This window comes from Aedes albopictus, chromosome 3 (genome assembly GCF_035046485.1).
Source record: "Aedes albopictus strain Foshan chromosome 3, AalbF5, whole genome shotgun sequence".
In the NCBI taxonomy this organism is placed as follows: Eukaryota; Metazoa; Arthropoda; class Insecta; order Diptera; family Culicidae; genus Aedes; species Aedes albopictus.
In genome coordinates, this window is record NC_085138.1 from 117,186,324 (window position 1) to 117,202,165 (window position 15,842).

Below are 15,842 nucleotides of genomic sequence, written 5' to 3' on the forward strand. Positions count from 1 at the left end.
GTTTTTGCTCGAGTTTGACGTTTGCCCACTACCGCCATCTAGTTGATGGTCGGCCAAACTCAGTCCATTTAGCATTGGGCGAACATGTTTCCGTGACTACACGAAAAGAAAAGTAATGATTTTATTTATTAGTTTAAAGTTATAGATTTTATGCCACTTCTGCAAATAAACTTCATTACGCCACTTTATTCCATTTAAAACAAAATAACATGAAACGTATAACACGCCCTAGTGAAGAGTATAAGTTTTACCTAATGGCGAAAATATATTAGACAAAACTTATACTATTGATAATGTTTGGGATTGAAATTTTCCAACATGGCACTTGAAGCAGAAGATTCAAGAAACCAAGTTTGTTGGCCAGCTTAGTGCTATTTTCGGGTAAGTTATAATCATTAAACTGTTAAATTACTTAATTTAGTTATCCGTTTTTGCTTCCAGATTAAATATTTACCTTTGGAACTATGCTTGCAAGTGCAAATATGTCTGGAACAACTTCTCTGCGGCCGGCAGCGTAATTATGACGGTTAATCGTATACGTATCGTATACTATAGTTCCATTTGGAAGTGCTCAAGTACAAGCACATCGTCTAGGATCGTCTGGCCATTATTCCCACGTCTGAGATTTCCGCTGGCCCTGCGCAGTAGCCTGCAGTTCCATGACTCATTTGATGAAGTATTTGCGCCACTCCCAAAGTCGTGGAACCTCCATCATGCTGCAGGAGGAGAATGGTGAGTCGGAAGTGTTCGCTCTGTCGAAGACGATCCGAAAACAAAGGAAATATTGAAGCAGTTGGACCACAGACAAACAGACATACTACTCAAATCGAAATCATCGCACGATTTAACGGTCATTTTGAAAATAAAGTGTGGTTCGGACTGTGCTCGCATGTGTCATGGTGGCGCTACTGTGCCTACATCACCTGTCAATTTTGAAGAGAAATGAACGCGACGCCGATCAATGTTTACATAAAATGACTCAATCATGAACCTTCATTCATGTTTTATGAATGGATGACGCCACGGGGGAGTCGTCACCTGCAAAATTGTTACATCGAGCCGAGGGAAACATCACCTGCAAATGAATGCTTCGGATTGAGCATTATAGAGGGTGCTAGTGAGATGCCAAACGATGTTTTTGAAGTGATTTTCTTCTAAGTAGTATGTCTGTGGTTGGACTCCAACAACATCGGTCATCAACCCTTCGGCCCTGAACCGTCGTCGCAACTAAATCTGCCTGTTAGTGATCGGTCCTGGCACCCCCGCTGAGATGTGGCCGGATGAGAATTTTCAACATCCGCAAGAGTGTTTCGTATTTTATACAAAATGTTTATACATAAAACATTTCAAAATAAACATTCAAGTACATTATAAGTATATATATAATAATTGTTTTATTTTATAATCAGTTGTGACTTCAAATTTTAATCCAAAAGTATGGACAAGAAATCAAAACAAAGCATAGTATATTGTATTAGTTTACTCATATAACTTTTATAAGGTATGTTATAATCATTATTAGAAAAGGAAGATGAAAGGTATAAGATAAACTTATACTTTTCATAACATTTTTCTAATAGGGTTCATAATTATTTTGAATACTTTTCATTGGGTAAACGAAATGGCAAAAATGTATAACATTTTCTTATACATTTAATAAGGATTTTTTTTTTTTCGTGTATAATTTAATTCGAAAAATGTTCGAAGTGTTACGTCTGTTTGTCTGTGTATTTACATTCGATTTTTATGTAACAATATATTATACTGTTTTTCTTACGTTTGAACCATTCACTTCTCCGAAACATTATTTTTCCGTGCATTTTTGATTATTTATACAGTTCTAAATTTTTCCGTGCTTTGTTTTGTTGAGGGTTCATTCAAATATTACGTAACGCAAAATATGACAATTTTAGACCCCCTCCCTCCCCCACGTAACAACTTTTGTATGGAAGATTTTGATTTTTTGTATGGAGCGTAACATAGCGCTAGACCCCCTCCCTCCCCCCATTGCGTTACGTAATATTTGAATGAACCCTGATGCTTGTGACTTTTTTATGCAAAGGAAAGGAAAGAGAAAAAAGTGAATAAGTTGATACATCAATTTAAAGTCAATAAAATGATTAAATCAGTGGTAACCAAGGGGCAGATCACTCTTTGAATGTGCCTTGGAATGTGCATTCAATTCAAGGGGTTTGTCGCTCAGCACATCTACTTTCGTCTTCAATGTGCCGGTACTGTGCCAAACTGTGCCGGTCGTGCCGAACTGTGCCCAATTGTGCCCGATACTGTGCCGTACACATTTAGCGTGCAGAGATTCTCAAGTGTACAGTGACGATTCGTTCGTTGAGAGCTCGTTAGATGGGCTGTCTCGATGGTTGAATGTTCACTGGTTGGGGCAAAACCCGACTAAAAAGCACTGTCAATGTCAAAATAGATGTCAAAACGAGTTTGACGTCTGACCGCCGTCGCATCACAGCTCCTGTATACAGAACGTTTACGCAAGTATGTGAGTGTTCCGTGACGTATTTCTCATCACTTGCGTGTGTCTAGAGCATTTTGATCAGTTGTCAGTTGCCCCAACGAACGAACACGATTCGCTAATCGGGGCGCATTCGTGACCCAACCAGCGAATCCGGACTGTATAGGGTACTGCAAGCACCTGATCTAACCTCACTTTGTCTGACAGTTCAGCGAGCTTGTTTACAAGGTGTTAGAATTTTTAACGAGCGGCGAAAATTTAATTTATGTCTTCCATCCCGAAACCAGTGTGATACGGAAATATCGATTATATTCAACTCTACTAGTACAAAACCAATCGTCTAATTACCGTTTTACTGAAATTGTACCGAAAAACAGTTTCTCCGGATCTCCGCTAGAGACTAAGTCCATGTAAACAAGCTCGCTGAACTGTCAGTGCACGGCTTCGTGACGTCATCTTGCAGTATCCTATTGTGTATAAGCCATTTTACGAGACGTTTCAGAACAGCTGATCGCAGCAGCGGCGTCAACTGACAGAATTCCACGCACGTTTGTTTTGCTGGAAAATTGTGTAATTTTTGAAAAGGTACTTGTTCGATAAATTGGAGATATGAGAAATTTGAGCCAAAATAGGCTCAAAAGCTGTCGTAAAAGCAATACAAAACTCAATAATTAATCAGGTATTTTTTTCGTTGCGATTCACTCGTGTAACATTTGCGTCCGTCCGTCTCTGTTGTTAACAAACGTATTCGTTTATGTTTTGATCCCGCCTCGCCGTCGATACCGCCAATCCAAGGTATTTGTGAACGACAGGTAGGCATCGTCTGATGAAAGTGTCAAACATCCCAATGTGTATAAAGCACAAGGTATGTACTGCACTGTCAATACACTACAATCTCCCCTTTTCAATCAAAATGCAAATAAGTTTATCGTTTCTATAGTGTGCTCAATTATTCGCTATCTGCAAGTTCATTGTGACATGATGAGTGTCCATCATTTGTATATTTCCGTTTATTTAGTTCTTTGCATAATATATTGCCCTAATGATAAGTTTTCTTTAAGGACTCTGAACCACGTACAAGAAACAAGCACATTTGGTTAAACTCAACCTATAAACAATCCGTTGTGCAAATAAATCGCCCTGTATCACTTATTGGTTTATTTCCCTGCATTACTTACTACTATCTTCTCCTATTTTTTTTAACACAAATCTCACGTACTAATGTGCACCAAGCATTGAAATACGAATTTCAGATATATGCCACGAAAATGATAAGCAGTGGCTCGACCATGGCACCATACCGTTTCTCAAAGAGCATCTGATCAACTACTACAATAATTGTATTATTTGAAATTATTTCCAACCAATAGTCCACAGCCTAACACACCTCACATCGTTAGACATCATCAGCATCAAAAACTACTCAGTAGGTTATCACTGCAATAGATCGAATATGAAACTGGAAATACAGCAAATAACACCGTTTTTCATGTAAATCAAATTCTCGGCAAAACAAGAATTCCAAGACATGTATTTAACACAAAGAGTTGCGTATCCAAATCGTCTATGATTGCTATTGGCTAAATATTCACAAATTTTCAACACAATCAAAGTCTTCTACAATTTACCATACGATTCGACAGTTCTCGACTACTATTCTTCCGTGAGCTTGCGGTGAGAGTTTCAGAATGTTGACTACCGAGAGTAAATACCAAAGACTATGGATTGAATACAAACGATGGTGTTGCCGATAGGCTGTCAACACCGGAGATTGAACGCTACAAAGTTTTTTGTTCATACTTTTTCACTGCTGGTGCCAACTAGAAGCATTCATTTAAAAATTAAAAAGTTTCGACTATTTTGATCTATTCGATAAACACCAGTTATAGATGCAGTCAACAAGCATACCACAAATAAAGAAAACTCCGCATATATATATTTGTGTGATCTACACATGCTTGGCAGCTTACAACTTTATCATAAACTTTTAAGACAGCGCAGTAAAATCATTTACTTTCACCACAACTTCGAGAATAGGCTCCTTTCTTCTTCAACTTCTATTCATAATAACCTTTGCTTCTCTGTCGAAGGAAAAATCTCAAGTTTTATGAGTTTATCACATGTGAGATTCGATCTCACATCCTCGGTGTAAATGTCATGCACTTTAATTATCACACTAGATCTACTCGCAACAAATATCTTTAACGGAAGTCAGAATCCATTATCCAGTGATCATCTTCACACCACCATCAAATATATCGTCCCCACTTTTAGCAAATTTGGGAAGTAAAATTTAATTTTAATCAATACTTCCTGCCATTGAACTGAAATCGACATACAGCCATGACTCCAATGCAAATATATCGTACATACTTCAATGATTGAGAACTTCAGTTCTAGCCAACGCTATTTTGCCAACAAACCATACCTCAATCAGTTCAATGCATTGAAGTGAAATTCAATCATATCATTGCACAGCGTTCTATGTAGAACAGGTTCAATGCTTGCTACAGAAAATACATGTTGTTGACAAGACTGTCAATTAACTCTGGCGTTCGATTTGAATAGGTCCTATTAAAGGAATCACAGCACACATACTACCAGTTTAAATCGAACGCCAGCACTTATGATATAACCTTATGACCAGTAGAATCATTCCCCTTTGCTCTGCATTTCATAAAAATCAGATTATACTTCCTATTATGGACTAGAACTGTCAGCTTTAGCGCAGTGACAATTAAACTTATAATATATAAGTCGCGATCATTCTTGCAGTCGATTCTCCATTCCAGTCGAACTTTTCTTTAAGATAAAAAGAACTTATATTCAGCGACCCGATGCACATAGTTTCGCTATGCTGTTTTGACTGCTTCATATGGTACCAACTTTTACTTCATACAACATCAATCACAACCTCTTTATGGGACTGTATTAGAAGCACACACAACATATGTAAGTCACTCATCATTAGTTTTTCTACAGTATTATGAACATTAAGCCAAGAGTGTCATTCGCCCTTTCAACGATCGCATTGTTGAGAATTCACGAAACTCCGTTGCATTTTGCCATCATTACGGTATCTTCTCATTAGGAGTTAGAGAAATTAAACGACCATCATTCTCTTGATGCTGAACCCTGAATTGTATTCCAAATTACCCTGTCATCTAGCGCAATTATGTTTAGAACAGTTTGGATTTTTTATAACATTCTCAACCACTAATGCTGCTTTGATGTCAAACAATCGAGACTTCCAATCATTCTTGCTTGCACTAATCCAAAAATAATAACCCACTGCTTTCTGCCATCATGAAATTGTCCATACATCTACTTTGTGTACTTTTTGATATTCCATCTCCACTGGAAATGCCAGCGAAACATGATAGTTAAAATCTCCATTGAAGCCCTCACAGTTGAACAGTTTCTATGCTAGTAATTCGCTCCCATATTTCGTAAAACATCAAATGTCTGATATGTTCTATGCCAATATTTTATGTCCAAACTTTGAATTCTAAATAGTTGGGCACACGTACTTCAAATTTCTCCAAAACTCATTAATAAGCTTTACCAAAGTACAAGTGGTTGTATCAGCATCAATGTGATCAACATACATCTGTATAACTCTCACAGAATATCTGCAATCCTGCATGTTTAAGCCGGCCCACGTCTAGCTTGCTATTTTACATAGCGGTCTGAAAAGTTAGACAGTAGCTGAATATTCACGTTACTCTTCAATCTAATGTCAACCACTAACAACTCTCCTTACGATACTCGTGACAACCTCATTTCCGGAAATCGCATCATCATGAATACAGCTCCATCACATGCCAAACAATCATGAAAACATTCTCTTACTCATCTTTACTCCTTTGCATCTTTCATTTATCTGAGCATCGTGATACTGAACTAAATCGATCAACTCTCCTTCATTCTTACTGAAATTCGAACTGATCTCGTATGGATTATTGAAATCCGTCACAATGCTCTTCGTACCTATGTATTTCAATACAACTTACTGGGAATAACAACCGAACACTCTAGCAGTGAATGATTAACATACAATTACCGCTCGACTCCCTCTCTAACTAAACATTTTGATGGTTTTTGTTCAACACTATTCTTCTCTTCCTATCCCATTTGATTAACTGCACTTAAGGAAATTCGATATTCACATCAAATAGAAGTGCACTTCACACTGCCCGAGACAAATAATTTCAAGCTAACGCACTAGATTGACCATCAGACAATGCAGTGATCCTCTGAATCATTTTAAACTGCTTATCGTAACACTTGTCTCAATGTGTCAATCATTCAGTCTGTTCTTGGGTGTAGAACAACCTCGGAACTTTCATAAGTATCACAGAAATTTCAACCACAACGCCAGAAATCTAGATATAACATTTGGCTTGGTCACTACAGAGGTAGACTCTCACTTCAATCCAAAATACAACAAGTATAAGTAATCGATCTTCTTCAATGTCATAGTTTTCAGAGTCAATCAAAATTCCATTTTCGGTTTTCTTAGCCTGTATAACGAAAATGCATTCTGTAATGCTGACTGCTTTCATCTATACCGAACAATTCTAAATTGCCCATTTCATCCCGGTTATCGATTACCCCTTTGAGAACCTTCACGGTTTCTGATTAGCGATTTTGGGAAGTCTGAGTCTTCCGCCCACATCTTGAGAACTCTTTACTCAGCACTTTCCTGTAATACTTGCTTCCTAGATTTTCAATAATTCTCAGAGTTGCACTTAACTGTGAAGTCTTGTTGATCACGCAACCCTCGCAAAAATTACTCCAATTCGCTCAAAACTCCATCGCCTGGAGAATCATACCAATTCTCACTACTCAGCTGCGAATTCCACCATCACTACGATATCAAACTCAATTCTCAGCAGCGTTTCCATGAGGAGAACTCCGTTTCCTCTCGCATTTTATTCAGGGAAAATCCTGCAGATTTTCGCCTACGCCTTTAGAATCACTGTGATTCCCTCGAACTTTGCACCTCAGGAGAACTCTATCAGTTCTCGCAATAAATACAGGGGAAATCCTCTGATTTCCGCCAACGCCATGAGAATCTCTCAGATTCTCGCAAAGTTCGGCCCCACGGAGAATTCTCCACAATTCTCGCGTCTAAAACCACTCCGATTTCCTGTATGCAGACAATTTCCACAAAAGACTTGCAAACCCCTTTGTTTACAAGCTTCTCTCACCGCGATGCTTGCGACAAGCCTTTCGCCTCCACTTTGTGAATCCGATTATCACAAATTTCTTCCGATTTCCTTTTTATATTTACCATTTTTTTTAATCCTCGTCGCCAGCTGTAACATTTGCGTCCGTCCGTCTCTGTTGTTAACAAACGTATTCGTTTATGTTTTGATCCCGCCTCGCCGTCGATACCGCCAATCCAAGGTATTTGTGAACGACAGGTAGGCATCGTCTGATGAAAGTGTCAAACATCCCAATGTGTATAAAGCACAAGGTATGTACTGCACTGTCAATACACTACAACTCGTTAACTTGCGAAAAAAAATTAAATAAAAATTTCTAATTATGGTTTTAGCCAGTTTCAAAAACTACGCTTGACTTGCGCGCAATCATTAACCATCATCAACCGGATGATGATTGAAAACGTAAACATCAGAGCGCGTACTTCTGTCGTTTGACTAACCTCATAAAATAGACTATTCAGTTCAAAGTTGGATTATCCCGACTGTTTGTGAAACTGTTTAGAACAGTCGTCGAATATCGAGGGGATTCTCGATGTATTCTACAGAAACCAATTAATCAGCAAGTTTGTTCAAGCACATCATTATTTCAGGCCAAACATTTCAATAGGTCCTATCTGCATTTGAAAGGCTCTCTTTGTTCACTTTCTCTTTCAATTATTGCAATGTAATGGTACACTTTTCAACTATTTTTACTGTACAAATCAAAAGACGATTGTTTTGACCATCGTTCAATGCAAGGAGACAATCATAATACAAATAAACAGCTGATAGATTAACGAAAGAGAGGGAAACCAAAGAGAGCCTCTCTTTTGCAGATAGGACCTTTAGACATGTTTGGCATATTTTCTAACGTATAGGTCTTCAGAATAACAAATATTAGCAATTATCCTGGATATAATATAAATTGCATTTATTAAACCTCATTTTAAAACATTTCTGGAGCTCGATTTGAATAGGTCGGATGTGCTTTTATCGATTAAAAATTCGATCAGTTGGATTCGCTTATTATAGCGAAAACCGTTGAAATTGAGCAAAGTTTATACATACAGCAGAATCCTCACAAAACAGGCTTTCTGTTCCATCATTAAAAGTTTGTAAAATATCTGCCATATTGCTACAATGACTAAAATAAACTGATCGAATTTTATATCGACAAAAGCACATACGACCTATTCAAATCGAGCTCCAGATTTAAAACATTTATTGCGAAAATAAAATATTTTCATAAATTTGTTGAGTGATAAACATTGCATCTGAACACCCCCCGACTTCCGCACCAAAAAGCTGGCGGCTTGGCTGCCGGCAACAGCTGATCAGGGCGACCGGTTAGCTGTCCTTGTTCCACTAATTGAATGTTTTTGAAAACGCGTTTGCGCGCGAAATCTTTCTCGCTCATTTTTGCTGTCAAATCCAAGGTTTTTATATAATGGAAGGTTAAGCAGGGCGTTTAGTTTGTGGAGAAAAGCAGAGGAAGCCAAATTTCAAAGGAATTTGCTGAGGGGGGGTGTTTGTTTTCAGAATTTCTCGCGGTGAAAAAATAATGGCCGCTCAGCCAGTTTTGACATCTAAGACTACCTTAGAATATGTAAATACCTTGGTCAAATCCGTCACCGACTGTTTCACCGACCGTTTGAAACGCCGACTGTTTCGAACGGTGCGTGACTTCCGCATCAAAAACAGTGCATGCACTGTTTTGTCGTGCGTCGCGCGGCTAAACGCTTTCCGCTTCGCATCGTTCCGCGCGCACTCTGGCATGTTATGATTGTTTTCCCTATATTCTAATGAACGGAGTTCTGCCGCGCGTCGACGCGCGACCTGTCAAATGCCGCATTGCACCGCGCCGCGCCGCGTGACGCGTCCACTCTGGCTGGCACCTCAGAAATAAAATACACGGAATTACTATTATTTATGCATTTTGTATCCGCATCTCTCTCACTCTCTTTCTGTTTTCATGCTATCTGGTGCTTCGCCTGGGTTGATGAAACCGAGGTCGGGCAGTCCTTCAGTGTTTTTCTATTGCTTATGCAAATTTGGCGCCATGCCCTTACAAATAACAAAGCAGTCCTGAAAGGAAAAAAAAAGAATTTTAATAGATTTATAACTTTGACGACATCATTTTGACACAAACCATATCGAAGTTATTCGTTCAATAGGAGACATATGCTCATCGTTGAAAGCCAAATATGCATGACGCATTATTTGTATATAAGTAGCAGTTCCAATACTGCCAGGTACCGATTAGATGGTCTATAAGATCCAAAGACATCAGTTTTAGCGATGGGTCAAATTTCATTCGGTCCGCCGCGTTCAAATCTGAAGGGTTTAATTTGTGAATCATTTTTTTACCATTTTCCATCATTTGTTTGAGAACAGCTGATGAAATTACGTAGTCTCCTAAAGAAAAGTAAAGAGTACACACTAAGATTCAGAAGTTCCAGCAGGTTCCAGCTCAGTAATTTTTTCACTGAGTTCAGTATTTTTTCCATCTTTTTACTGAGTTTTCAACAGCAGATTTATCTCGGTACAGTCATGACTCGCTGGTTGGGGGCTTAATAGTTGGGTGACTTTTTAGTTGGGGCCCCGTTAGTTGAGCTGTCAGCCAACTAAAAAGTACCTGGATGTCATAATTCAATGTCAAACTGAAAATGACAACCAATATGTAATTCCGAGGGGCGAGCTAATGAGTTTTTGGTTTCTTGAACTTTACTGATAATCGAGAAGAATTTCTATTTCATATTTCTTAAAAAAAAAAAAAGAAAATGTACAATTACTTCGAAACAAATGCAAAACGTCGGCAATCTTTATTTTGTAGATCATTGAAAGTGTTTTGTGTTTGCTTTTGGTCCGGGTGGTTTCATAAACATCTATATTTTCACTTCACCGACTGAAAATGGGTGAAAATAATTATTTCTCGCATTGGACATATATGTATCTTGCAAAACGTATCAGTTTTGCTCTAAATGTAAAACATATTGAAAAATTTTCCTTTTTGCTTCCAACCTAAACATGATTTAAAAAAAACAATGCGCACGCCCCTTGTGCTGCTGTCACTTCACCCAACTAGCGAATCGAATTCGTAGGTTGGGTGGAGGTTGTGGCTCAACGAGCGGGTTCCGACTGTACCACAGACAAACAGACGTCCCACTCTACTCACTTCCCATCGTTTCCCTTTTTAACCGATGATTTAAATATTTCGTAGTTCGCAAATCGCTCGCTCATGGCGCTTGCATCGTTTTTGCTCCTGTTTGACGTTTGCTCACTATCGCCATCTACTCAGTGGATTTGCGTACCACTGTATAATTAGCATTGAGCGATTATATTTCAGGCCGAACATGTCTAAAGGTCCTATCTGCAGAAGAGCGGCTCTCTTCGGTTTCCCTCTCTTTCGTTAATATCTCAGCTGTTTATTTGTATTATTATTGTCTCCTTGCATTCAACGATAGTCGAAACAATCGCCTTTTGATTTGTACTACAAAAGTAGTTGAAAAGTGTACCATTACATTGCAATAATTAAAAGAGAAAGTGAACAAAGAGAGCCTCTCAAATGCAGATAGGACCTATTGAAATGTTTGGCCTGATTTTCGTGACGATGATTTTAATCGAATTTTGTTCCAAGTGATACGTCTGTTTGTCTATGTCGGTACCCTCGGTTATCGTATTTAAGCCTGGAGCCCATAGCGTCCGTTCCGTCGAGGTTTGCGTTTTTTTTGACAGTTTTCCCATGGGAAATGTGTCAAACTACTGTCACGCACACGCAAACGTATGCATTGTGTGGGGCACTTTACTGTTCACCAGTAACGATATTTACCGTGTATCAGTAACTTTTGACAGTCACTGACAGTCTGAGCTCGGTAACTCATTTACAGAATATTGTCGCGGTTGAAACCCGAAGTTTCCCCACACGCGACAATCGCTTTTTCTCCAAATCCGTATGGAAAACCTAACGTCGGACATAGTGCGCTGGACAGCGGATCTGGTCCTCTATCCAGCGCACTATGCCCGACGTACGTCCGACGCACGGTTCAGGAGAAAAATGGATTTTCGCGTGTCAAAAATTCCGATTTTCAGCTGTACGAACAATAAAATAATGTAAATAGAACATCATTACCTAAGCGCATTTGCTTTTTTGGATCTAGCAAAGAATGACGAAATTTATTAACTAAGTGAATACTGTCCTGAATGGAAATAGCTTTGAAATCAAAAAAAATCAAGTTTGAAATCGTTATTCATAGCAAAGTGGGGACCATATTGTGATTCCGATCCCACGTGAAGTGCATGAAGAGTTGATCTTTGTCTCATAGCCATGAGAAGCCGCGGATCACCATCGGACGCGTTAGCAATGACAGTTATTCCAGCTTTTAGTAGCTCGGATTCTATATAATTCCAACGTGAAAATGACTTGGTCATGTGTGTGTGGTCTCATACACCACAGTGTGAACTTGTTATCACTGCACATACACAAAATGCAGAATGGTGATGCTCCAACGGCCATTGGTGTTGCCATTACGATGTAAAGGTATTCACCCACAGAATAGTACTCAAGGTCATTAAGGGGTCGTTCAAATATGACGTCCATCATTTAGGGGGGAGGGGGGTCTGAGAAAGTGTGACACTCCATGTAATAGGTATACGAAAAAGCGTGACAGAGGGGGGAGGGGGGGTCTAAAACTCCCGAAAAATGATGGACGTCATATTTGAATCGTCCCTAATCATTTTTTCAACCGTGCTGGCGTTAAATGTATTCTGTTCAGGCATACCGGAATGGTCCAACGGAGCCACCAGGCCACGAATTGAGTCATTTCTTGAATCGTATTCTGGGTTGGGCGAAAGCGTTGTTCCATCTTCGCTTAAGGAAACTACTAGAAGATAATTGTGCGCGTTCAAATACTTCAGTAGAGGTGTCACCATTAGGATTCCTTCCTGAGTCTCTGTAGTATCCCGGATAAAAACTAACCATAGGGTGTTTGGTGAAAACCATTCCTGCACCATACAGTGTACCAGCTACAATAATGTATATTGTAATGAACTAAAAGCTTTGCACATTGTAGCTACTATACATTTACATTCGATTTTTATGTAACAATATATTATACTGTTTTTCTTACGTTTGAACCATTCACTTTTCCGAAACATTATTTTTCCGTGCATTATTAATTATTTATTCAGTTTTAGATTTTTTCCGTGCTTTGTTTTGTTGATGTTTGTGACTTTTTTGATGCAAAGGAAAGGACCAATGTTCTAAATTTCACCAGGTTAGGCCCATCGGGCAAAGTGGTGTTTGTGATATGATAATTTTGAAGTAGTAGTCGTGTCATGTCAACTTCGGCAAGCCGAAATCGCACGAAGTTGCCGAAGGTGACGTCACGTTCCAGAAGCTGCGAACAAGTTTTCTAGCGAACGTGACGTCGCGATCAGCTGATCGGTTTGTTTACATATTTTTATCGACAAATACAGGCAAACATATACGTTCACCCGGACCTGTGAATAATTGACATCGGGAAAGGACAGTGAATAAGTTGAAACATCAATTTAAAAATAAAAAGAAAATCGCGTTAAGTACTGTTCCTTTGAATTCCACTAACAATCAAAGGAACAGTACTTAACGCGATTTTTTTTACTTACGGATATTCCCCTAACAAGCCCAGGTTAATCATCATCATTAATTTAAAGTCAATAAAATGTTTAAATAAGTAGTAAACCAGATCTCTTAAGAACTGCATATCCAAGAGTTATGGTGGACTAGGTATGTAGAGTGCGATGAGAGGAATACGATTGACGTACTTTATCGTAGAGCCATCTTTAATATATGGACTGGACGGAATACTGAAAAAAATTCTATTATAGGTTCGTCTGTGGGTTCGCTTTTTAACCTAACTTATACTTGAATCGAACTTGACAGTTTTCTCATGAGTTGTTATGTATTTCCCCGTGTATTTCAAACTTTAGTCAAACTGGAGCCTCAATATTGCAATAACGGTTAAGCACGCTGTAATGATACTTATGTACCTCGTCACCCACTTAATGCAACTACATTAGTGGTCTAATAATACTTAGCGCGCTCGGCATAGTTCCATCATGCCGCTCAAAGTGTTGCCACCAATAATGCTTAGTTTGCGAAACCCAGTTATCTGGCTGGTGGGGCATGGGAGCCTAAGCTTCAACTGTTAATGCAATCAGAGACTACTCAGACCTCGACTCAGACTTAGACGTGGGCGATCTAATATGAAGGGTTATCCAAAACGCTCTGGAGAATTCCCAAAGCGCATTCTCATAATGCTAGTAAGTCTAAGATGCCATTAACAGGAGGAAAATGACAAGATAATATAACATTATATGGTTTATGTAATGTAAACCAATACAACATAACAAAAGAGAACCATTCTAAAAGCATTTAATTAAATGTAGTAGTGAAACTACAATTGAAAACAATATATTTACGGTACATTTTATTGTTTGAAACCATATGTGTACCATACAATGTACGGTTTATTAAAACCAACGTATCCTAGGGGCGGGACAGCTTCGATAAAAATTAGTAATATTAGCGGTATTAGAATCCTCTCCTATATATTGGAGAGAATTTTCAACAAGCAAGCCATGATAAAAAAAACTCATATGTTGACATGTACTGTACAACGCGTACTATAAACCTCGACTGCAACAGAAAACTGGCGAGTTGCCAACTGATGCCATAAATTTTGACAATTTGATACCAATAATTGTAAATTTAAAGCATACTAGTCCTACGAGGATGACTAGATTGAACTGGGCATTTCTAGATCACCACGTCAAGGTATCCCTCAAGAGATCGCTCGAGCGGTGCGGCGGTTGCGGGCTTTGGTTTCTTTCGTGCCTCCTGGGCGTGTTGTTAAATAAGTTTGCGTGTGTGTGCATGGGAGTGCGCCTGGGAGAGACCCCAATAAACAATTTTGCTGTACAAGAGTGGAACAAACAACTCTTAAGCAAACTTTAGCTTAAGAAACTATTATACAGCTAGTTCTGTTTCTTGGGACGGGATATTCAGTGTTTGCTCCGCAATTTTCACATGTAAATCTAGACTTAGTGTCCAACCCATTCAATTGTTTTCCAGGAATCATCGTATTGTGTTACAGAAATCTGGTACTAGTACAGGAGCCATTCATCGAGCTTCTGGATCGGGTGAAGGTTGTGTAATGTACTTGGTAGGGGTATTCAGGTATTATGGACAGACTGTTACGCGTAAATTTATATTTATGACACTTACGGTAAAATCAAATGGAAATGTTCAAAATATATACGCGTAACGGTCTGCCCAAATTACCTGAAACACCCTGGTTAGGCGCCCACTGCAGTGCACTTCTCCTAGCCCGTATTGATCCGTATCTATAATGGAAATGCTAAACAATAAAAAAACCTTATTTAAATGAAGAGCAACTCGTACTGGTATCGCTGGTGCCTCAAGTGCTGACATTCGTTACTGTCAATTGGGTTTTGTATTTGGAAAAAGTCATGACATACTACAAAAATTTCGATCCAATTTTGGTTGAAGATTAGGTATCTAATATTTATTAGCGAGTATTAGCAGAGGTATTAGGAGCTGTCCCGCCCCTAGAACGTATCAGTATTTATAACAATTCATTTACAATATAATGTATGGTTTTGCAAAAAAAAACATATATGGAGAAAAATATTTTTTTATATTGTTACGATACTTAACCACCCGTATAGTATATTGTAAAAATCTTATTTACAATTTACTGTATTGGGTTCTACATTACATTTTATTGTTTTTGTATTTTTATTTTTACAGTGGTGTCTATTGTAAGAATATGGTTTTAAATAGTACTGTTACAATACAACGTTCGGTTTTTCTACTGTATTTTTTATTCGGGATGCTTTGCGATATGTCGCTTCAATGTTTTTGAGCTAGGCAGCTGCATATTTGCCTTTATAAATTGATAGTTGCTATTGCCACCAGCCATCAATTCGTATGCAGCTGCATCTAGCTCAGGTTCCGTGTACCGTATTCCATTTGGCTTACATAATTTTGATCTCGAATCCATCTGAACATGTAAGTCAAGAAGAGGGCTTGAACTTTTTCTTTTCTGACATGTTCAATGAATTGGCTTCCAGTATAATTTTCCGGGTATCCT

The 15,842-nt window shown here is 38.6% G+C and overlaps 1 pseudogene; it reads right to left on the reverse strand.

Moving 5' to 3' along the window:
- Positions 1-590: 590 nt before the first annotated feature.
- On the reverse strand, positions 591-15,752 carry LOC134290334 (uncharacterized; annotated as a pseudogene).
- Positions 15,753-15,842: the final 90 nt, after the last annotated feature.